Genomic DNA, 9,623 nt, shown 5'->3' with positions numbered 1-9,623 from the left:
ATGAGACTGCCTACACATTGTGGCTAATAACCAACTCTTTTTAGTCATCACGGCAGGATACGGACCTTCTTGTGGTGTCTTAATGGTAATTGTATCCTAACATATTTTTGTCTCCTTGGCATGGATATTTAACATCGTTTATTCAGTCTTGGGTTTATGTTCTTTCGCCATTTACAGACATTTTACATCTACCTACTTCCTCAGCCTACCCTGCCAATTTCTAATGAATTTGTGGATTTTCTTTTGTAATACATACATGTGTGTGCTCATCTGCTCTTCAGTTTTTATGATATTTGTCTCATCTGTCCTGCTTTATGATACTTTTACAAAGAACATGAACAAATGCTTCTATTTTAGAGAAGATATGGGATCCAGGTTTCGGAGCCGTAAAACCAACCGTCGTGATTGGTGGACGAGTTGCCAGGTTGCAGCTTCTGTACCGTGCCGGCACATAAATAGGTTCGGCTCAAGCGGCGGCAGCATCATTCCCCCGTGACTGTCTGAGCGTCTCTCATCACCTTGGTTATCTCATCATCATCATGGTAGAAGCAAAGCCTACCAAGAAGGCTGCGGCTGCTGCTGCTGTGGTGGCCACCACCAGGAAACCTCGCGTCCAGGTTGCTCACCCGAAAACTAGTCAAATGGTTCTAGCCGCGGTCGCAGCACTCAAAGACCGTAAGGGCTCGTCTCTACAAGCAATCAAGAAGTACGTTGTTGCCAACAACAAAGTCGAGGCTGCCAAGATCGCCATTTACATCCGAAGATTTCTCAAGAAAGCAGTGGCTGACGGCATTCTTGTTCAGACCAAGGGAAGTGGAGCTAGTGGATCATTCAAGCTGGCCGTAGCAGAGAAGAGGGCCGTTCTAACTCCCAAGAAAGCCACCACAACCAAGAAACCATCTACAGCAGCAAAGAAGGCCGTGGTAACTCCCAAGAAAGCCGCCACAAGCAACAAACCACCTACAGCCTTGAAAAAGAAGCAGCAGCAGCAGCAGCTTGTTGTTGGGAACAAAAAGCCCAAAATAAAGAGAGCTTCAAAATCTCCCAAACCACCCAAGGCAAAGAAAGCTGTCAAGAAAACAACAAAGGCAAAATAAACGACGACATGCAAGCAGCATGAATACACATGACAATAAACATCCAGGCCTCCCCCCTCAGTGGAGGGGCCTCATATGATTCCAAAAAGAGTTTAGTTTTGTAGACAAATAAATCATTACTTTTGGGGTAGATTTACTCTGTATATTATATATATATATATATATATATATATATATATATATATATATATATATATATATATATATATATATATATATATATATATATATATATATATATATATATATATACACACATACATGGGTGAGGTGATATGGTACCAAAGTTTTTGGTGAGGTGATTGACATTTACACAAGATAAAACACGAACCAATGGGAATAAAAACATAAGAATGGAAGTAACTGCAGAAGGCCTATTGGCCCATAACACAAGCACTTCCTCTTGATGCTTCTATATTGGTTCGGAGTCTTGAAGCTATAATATATATATATATATATATATATATATATATATATATATATATATATATATATATATATATATATATATATATATATATATGCACACAAAACTAAATAGTCTTGTTAGACAAATTGCCCCTATTAGAGGCAAGTTGACTAACAAGCCGAATGACTGCAATTGTTTTGAATTTGAGTTAAATCTAACATAGAAATGTAATCAAACCTAACCTAACCTATGCTAACCCAAGCTAAGCTAACCTAACCTAACCTAAGCTAACCCAAGCTAAGCTAAGCTAACCTAACCTAACCTAACCTAACCTAAGCTAAGCTAACCTAACCTAACCTAACCTAACCTAACCTAACCTAACCCAGCAATTCATGATCTTAATATAATACTGTTAATTGGATAAACCAATTTGGAAAGAAATGTTCGAAAATAACAAAATTAACTGTGCTTGTTAGGAAAATTGGGCCTTGCATACTTGTCCCAATAGTGTGGTTCTCGCTTTTAGGTACGACATAAACGTATACCTAAGTTGAGAGAGAAAAAGATTCGCACTCAAACATGCATATCGATTGCCAGTCCTGAATTCTGGGTAGATATTCGTGTCCTCCCTTTTCATTTACCATCATTTGGATACTATCAAAACAGCTCTGAGAAGGATAAAATGAATAAAACGGGTAGCTCACTCATGTAAAAAGGAAGAGTTGGGAAAGATCTCTCTCTCTCTCTCTCTCCCCCTCACCCCCCCCCCCCCACCAATGATCCTGCTCTGCTAGTATATAACGTAACAAACCTTCCCCCCCCCCTCCCTCCCCAATCAGAGTCCCTTTAAGCATGCGAGGATAAAAAATAGATTTCATAAGACCCAATGTGCTAGCTGATATCAAAACAATTTATGTTATCGTCTATTAAGCCCTTCAGTAAAAAAGTATAGGGACCTAATTAGGTCCCGTTTTGAGGTGGTGGTGGGTGGAATCGATGGATTAGCCAAGCTCTTATCCGCCGAATCCGTAGAGGGTACGACCCTGGCGCTTCAGAGCGTACACCACGTCCATGGCAGTGACGGTCTTCCTCTTGGCGTGTTCCGTGTAGGTTACAGCATCACGGATGACGTTCTCGAGGAACACCTTCAGGACGCCACGGGTCTCTTCGTAGATGAGACCCGAAATACGCTTCACGCCGCCACGACGAGCTAAGCGACGAATAGCGGGCTTGGTGATGCCCTGGATGTTGTCACGTAGCACCTTACGATGACGCTTGGCGCCACCCTTTCCGAGTCCCTTGCCTCCCTTGCCGCGTCCAGTCATGGTGTTGAAGTTGTGTGAATCGAATTGACGAATGCCCGCACGATTTCCCGACTATATCCCATCAAGCGGACGTACTAGTAGCATTGCAACTCCTGCCTGCCCTTACTTTACGCTTGTGGTCGAGTAGACACGGCTTTCTCACAACGCTTTCAAAACTGCAGTTGCCTACTCGTCTGTTTCACGTCCCTGTGAAATGACTTTTGCACAAATCCAAAAAATAGAGCAAAATCAGCGATAATAGTGATTGAGGTGAGCCGCCTGTTGGCTGCAGCCAGAGGAAGGAGGGGAGGGGCAACGGGGTGACGTAGGCGAGTCGAGCAGCCAATGGCGCTCGAGCAAGCGCCTCGAGACGGCGTATATAAGCAAAAATTTTTCGGCGCCGGCCATCACAAACCACAGTTGTTCACCATGGCTCGCACCAAGCAGACTGCTCGCAAGTCCACGGGAGGCAAGGCTCCTCGTAAGCAGCTGGCCACCAAGGCAGCACGCAAGTCTGCTCCTGCCACAGGGGGTGTGAAGAAGCCTCACCGTTACAGGCCCGGAACGGTCGCCCTGCGTGAGATCCGTCGTTACCAGAAGAGCACCGAGTTGCTCATCAGGAAACTTCCCTTCCAGCGTCTGGTGCGCGAGATTGCCCAGGACTTCAAGACCGATCTTCGCTTCCAGTCGTCTGCCGTCATGGCTTTACAGGAGGCATCCGAGGCTTACCTGGTCGGTCTCTTCGAGGACACTAACCTCTGTGCCATCCACGCCAAGCGTGTCACCATCATGCCAAAGGACATTCAGCTTGCTCGCCGTATCCGTGGAGAGCGTGCATAAGCTAAATCGACCACCCTAGTATACACCAAACTCGGCCCTTCTCAGGGCCAAAATATCCTTCTAAGGAGATTTCAGACATTCCTAGCATAATTTAGGTGTCATACATACATGTGATATCAATAAATCAAGTCATTTGTAGTACAACCTGTTCTCTTACAAACAAAACGCCGTCGCTTTTCACTCTTATGCACTGTCAAGGATCACCCCCCCCCCCAAAATAAAAATTGTCATACTGTACTAGAAATAAAAGCAGCTTGTATAAGTGACATATACTGTCCAGTCCTGTTTTATTCTGTTTTCGGTCCTCTGGCTTAATCTGTTAAGTTAGGAGATGACATTTTAAATTAACCGTTTTCTTGACATTTTCAAACCTAAGAGGGTGGCCTGCATAGTAATCCTAATGTGGAACATAACAATGAATCTCTAATCTCTAGAAAAAAGATACCGAGTGCTTATATGTGTTGAGAGAGAGAGAGAGAGAGAGAGAGAGAGAGAGAGAGAGAGAGAGAGAGAGAGAGAGAGAGAGAGAGAGAGAGAGAGAGAGAGACACACAGACAGACAGACAAGACAGACAAGACAGACAGACAGACAGACAGACAGACAGACAGACAGACAGACAGACAGACAGACAGCAGGCAGGCAGGCAGACAGACAGACAGACAGACAGACAGACAGACAGACACTGAGAGAGAGAAACACACACAGACAGTTTCATAAATATTCTCATTTTATAGCTATTTGCTTTCAGTGACAGAGGTTTTTGTTATAATAGTATTGGTGTCTAACACTCACAATCTCTTTAGAAATTAAAGTGTGGCTCCAATGGAGCCGAGTTTGTTGGTTTGAGGCCAAGCCACCACCACAGGGCAGTAAGTAAGCCGTTTACTTGGAGGAGGTGTACTTGGTGACGGCCTTAGTGCCCTCAGAGACGGCGTGCTTGGCCAGTTCTCCGGGCAACAGGAGCCTTACAGCCGTCTGGATCTCCCGACTGGTAATGGTGGAACGCTTGTTGTAGTGGGCCAGGCGAGAAGCCTCGGCGGCGATGCGCTCGAAGATGTCGTTCACGAACGAGTTCATGATCGACATGGCTTTGGAAGAGATACCAGTGTCGGGGTGGACCTGCTTCAGCACTTTGTAGATGTAGATGCTGTAGCTCTCCTTCCTCCTGCGCTTCTTTTTCTTATCGCCCTTGGCAATGGCCTTCTGGGCCTTTCCGGCCTTCTTGGCAGCCTTTCCAGATGCCTTGGGTGGCATGATGATGCTCGTGCTGGCTGGCGTTGCGATACAATAATGAACTTTTGCGCGAGGCGAGCTTTCCTTTTATATCCCGCTCGCGACTCAGCTCAGAGCGGGTCGCGTGGCGGAGCGCGCTGATTGGTCAGTGGCGGGCTCCCTTGATCCTGAGCGGGGTATATAACACGAAGCTCGATCTGCGGGGCGGCATAAAACCACCACAAACCCACAACAGCAGCAGCAATGTCAGGACGCGGCAAGGGAGGCAAAGTGAAGGGCAAGTCAAAGTCTCGCTCCAGCAGGGCCGGACTTCAGTTCCCCGTGGGCAGAATTCACCGTCTGCTGCGTAAGGGCAACTACGCCGAACGCGTCGGTGCTGGCGCTCCTGTCTACCTGGCAGCCGTCATGGAATACCTCGCTGCCGAAGTTCTGGAGCTCGCCGGTAACGCCGCACGTGACAACAAGAAGACCCGTATCATCCCACGTCACTTGCAGTTGGCCATCCGCAACGACGAAGAACTCAACAAACTTCTGTCTGGCGTAACCATTGCACAGGGAGGTGTTCTTCCAAACATTCAGGCAGTTCTTTTGCCAAAGAAGACAGAGAAGAAGTAAGCACTTCTGCCACCCACCACGACAAATACCATAACCAGGCTCCATCCGGAGCCACACACACTTTAATAGAGAGATTCAAGTAGACAATCAACTTTCAAACATTAATAATAACATTTATATTGATTTCATTTGGAATGTGTACATAACAAACAAACAAACAAACAAAATTATAGGGGATATTCAGCATCACTTGGAATATTAACCAATCATATAAATCCAATATATATTTTATATTTTACTTTAAGCGAGGAATTCATATTCTATCAATTTTTAATCATACAAATGAACAAAAGCAATTCTTCACTAGACGTAACGAATGAATAAATGATCAAGGTTTTAATGTGTTTCATGAATAAATATATATATATATATATATATATATATATATATATATATATATATATATATATATATATATATATATATATATATATATATATATATATAATATAATATAATATATATATAATACTTGTGAACCAGAATATGTTTGAGCAGCAGCGATCGTGCCATTGGCCGAAGTGCAACAATTCAAATAATTTAAAGGGCCTGCTCGGGTATATAAGAGAGGCTGGGAGACTGGGGCCGGTGGTGGGTGATGGGTGATGAGTGATGGTGTGGTGTGTGTGGTGTGTGTTAAGAGTTGATTTACGGCCAGCCAGCCAGCTGCAGCCAAGGCAGGGCAGGGCAAGGCAAGGCAAGGCAAGGCAAGGCAAGGCAATAACAGGACAGGACAGCCAAGGCAAGGCAAGGCAAGGCAAGGCAAGGCAAGGCAAGCAGGCGGGCGGGCGGGCGGGCGGGCGGGCGGCGGGCGGGCAGCCAGCCAGCCAGCCAGCCAGCCAGCCAGCCAGCCAGCCAGCCAGCCAGCCAGGCAGGCAGGCAGGCAGGCAGGCAGGCAGGCAGGCAGGCAGGCAGCCAGGCAGCCAGCCAGTCAGCCAACCAGCCAGCCAGCCAGCCAGCCAGCCAGGCAGGCAGCAGCCAGCCAGCCAGCCACTCCCACTTTGTATTTATATGCATTCAATTTATATTCAAACATTATATATGTTAAGGGCCTAGTTTTAGTGTTTATTTTAAAAATGACAAACATCGAGTCGTTTTACCAGTCCTTTAGCGTTAACGGTGATGCATTTTAAAACTGAACAGAAATCACCTTTTCTGGATATATCAAATATCGAATCCGCTTAATGTGCCTACAATTCAATCATTCAAAAAATACATAATTTACATCATGCCTTTTCATAGAACAGACAATAAGATTTGAGACAATAAGAACTTTAGTTTTATAACTAAAGTTGCACAATTATACCAACTCTATGGTGGCTGGGTGGTAAGGTGTGTGGCTGGTGTTTTGGAAGTCGCGAGTTCAAACGACCCAATGGGAGTACTTTTTTTTTTTTTTATGCCATACAATCTTCCTAGTACTATTATGTAGGTGTGTGTGTGTGTGTTTTTATTCATTCTTTGGTTTTATAGATGACATACATATTGACTCCTTTTACCGGTCCTTAATTAGGCTCTGGGGAAGCAATGGTGGTGGTGGTGGTGGTGGTGCATTTAAAACTAAACCAAAAATCACCAGTTCTGGACGCGTCAAATATCATATCCGCTTAATGTGTCTACAACCTAATTACTTAAAACTACACTATTTAATTCATTCATATCACGTGCATATTGGTCATTATGCTCATACAACCGACATAACAATTTATTTTCATTATTAGAATCATACATTTCATCAAGTAATACAGATACAAAGAGATTTTCTTTCTGAGAAGACCGTTAGTATTGGCTGGCTGGCAGGCAGGCAGGCAGGCATTTGAGGGTTATTATTTCGCCTGTTGATTGGGGGGAGGGTTGATGTGTTAGGGGGTTTTCGGTTAGGTGTGGTGGTGGTGATTGGTGGTGATTGGTGGTGGTGGTGATTGGTGGTGATTGGTGGTGAGTAGTGGTGGTGGTGGTGGTGGTGGTGGTAGTAGGTGGGAGGGGGGGGGGGGAAGGGGAATGATGGTCTGTGGATTCCTTCTCCGTACCCCTTACATATAAGCAAAAACATGCCTTCCTGTGGGTATAGAAACATTAACACAAATTATATCAGTAACTGATATTGTAGCCTTTTAAACAGAAAAGATTTGTACATACAAATACTTTTAAATTATCATTTATTTGTGGAAATGGCATTTACGTCATTAAATTGATACCTCAGCATCAAGTGTCCTGCAGTGGTCCAGTGGTAAAGTGTATATAAGTGATGCGTATTCTTGGAGTTGCGAGTTCAAACCCGGATTAAGCTATATATATATATATATATATATATATATATATATATATATATATATATATATATATATATATATATATATATATATATATACAACATGTTTTGTTTTGGTTGTTTGTTTTTGTATAAAGCCTCACACACTATATTAAGCGAGTTTGTTTTAAACATGACATACATATTAATTCATTTTACCAGGCCTTATTCCACACAACTCCGTGAATTTCCCGTGGAGCCAGCCAGCCAGCCAGCCATTCAAACAAAAACAAACGAAACAAAACAAAACAAAACAAAAAACATTATTGCCAACAGCATTTGGTGTTCCCAGGCGGTCACCCATCCAAGTACTAACCAAACCCAACGTTGCTTAACTTCGCTGATCGGACGAGAAGCGGTGTTCTCAACGTGGTATGGCCGTTGGCATGAGACTGCCTACACATTGTGGCTAATAACCAACTCTTTTTAGTCATCACGGCAGGATACGGACCTTCTTGTGGTGTCTTAATGGTAATTGTATCCTAACATATTTTTGTCTCCTTGGCATGGATATTTAACATCGTTTATTCAGTCTTGGGTTTATGTTCTTTCGCCATTTACAGACATTTTACATCTACCTACTTCCTCAGCCTACCCTGCCAATTTCTAATGAATTTGTGGATTTTCTTTTGTAATACATACATGTGTGTGCTCATCTGCTCTTCAGTTTTTATGATATTTGTCTCATCTGTCCTGCTTTATGATACTTTTACAAAGAACATGAACAAATGCTTCTATTTTAGAGAAGATATGGGATCCAGGTTTCGGAGCCGTAAAACCAACCGTCGTGATTGGTGGACGAGTTGCCAGGTTGCAGCTTCTGTACCGTGCCGGCACATAAATAGGTTCGGCTCAAGCGGCGGCAGCATCATTCCCCCGTGACTGTCTGAGCGTCTCTCATCACCTTGGTTATCTCATCATCATCATGGTAGAAGCAAAGCCTACCAAGAAGGCTGCGGCTGCTGCTGCTGTGGTGGCCACCACCAGGAAACCTCGCGTCCAGGTTGCTCACCCGAAAACTAGTCAAATGGTTCTAGCCGCGGTCGCAGCACTCAAAGACCGTAAGGGCTCGTCTCTACAAGCAATCAAGAAGTACGTTGTTGCCAACAACAAAGTCGAGGCTGCCAAGATCGCCATTTACATCCGAAGATTTCTCAAGAAAGCAGTGGCTGACGGCATTCTTGTTCAGACCAAGGGAAGTGGAGCTAGTGGATCATTCAAGCTGGCCGTAGCAGAGAAGAGGGCCGTTCTAACTCCCAAGAAAGCCACCACAACCAAGAAACCATCTACAGCAGCAAAGAAGGCCGTGGTAACTCCCAAGAAAGCCGCCACAAGCAACAAACCACCTACAGCCTTGAAAAAGAAGCAGCAGCAGCAGCAGCTTGTTGTTGGGAACAAAAAGCCCAAAATAAAGAGAGCTTCAAAATCTCCCAAACCACCCAAGGCAAAGAAAGCTGTCAAGAAAACAACAAAGGCAAAATAAACGACGACATGCAAGCAGCATGAATACACATGACAATAAACATCCAGGCCTCCCCCCTCAGTGGAGGGGCCTCATATGATTCCAAAAAGAGTTTAGTTTTGTAGACAAATAAATCATTACTTTTGGGGTAGATTTACTCTGTATATTATATATATATATATATATATATATATATATATATATATATATATATATATATATATATATATATATATATATATATATATATATATATATATATATATATATATACACACATACATGGGTGAGGTGATATGGTACCAAAGTTTTTGGTGAGGTGATTGACATTTACACAAGATAAAACACGAAC

General features: G+C 43.7%; 1 non-coding gene across 1 annotated transcript; it reads right to left on the bottom strand.

The window, feature by feature from the left end:
• Window positions 1-8,076: 8,076 nt before the first annotated feature.
• LOC138360348 (5S ribosomal RNA) lies at window positions 8,077-8,195 on the bottom strand. The gene has a single exon (XR_011226298.1). It is a non-coding gene; the product is annotated as a 5S ribosomal RNA (ribosomal RNA).
• Window positions 8,196-9,623: the final 1,428 nt, after the last annotated feature.

The sequence above is a fragment of the Procambarus clarkii genome, unplaced genomic scaffold (assembly GCF_040958095.1).
Source record: "Procambarus clarkii isolate CNS0578487 unplaced genomic scaffold, FALCON_Pclarkii_2.0 HiC_scaffold_109, whole genome shotgun sequence".
NCBI lineage: Eukaryota > Metazoa > Arthropoda > Malacostraca > Decapoda > Cambaridae > Procambarus > Procambarus clarkii.
Note: the sequence above shows the minus strand (reverse complement) of the source record. Positions and strands in the feature narration are given on the sequence as shown.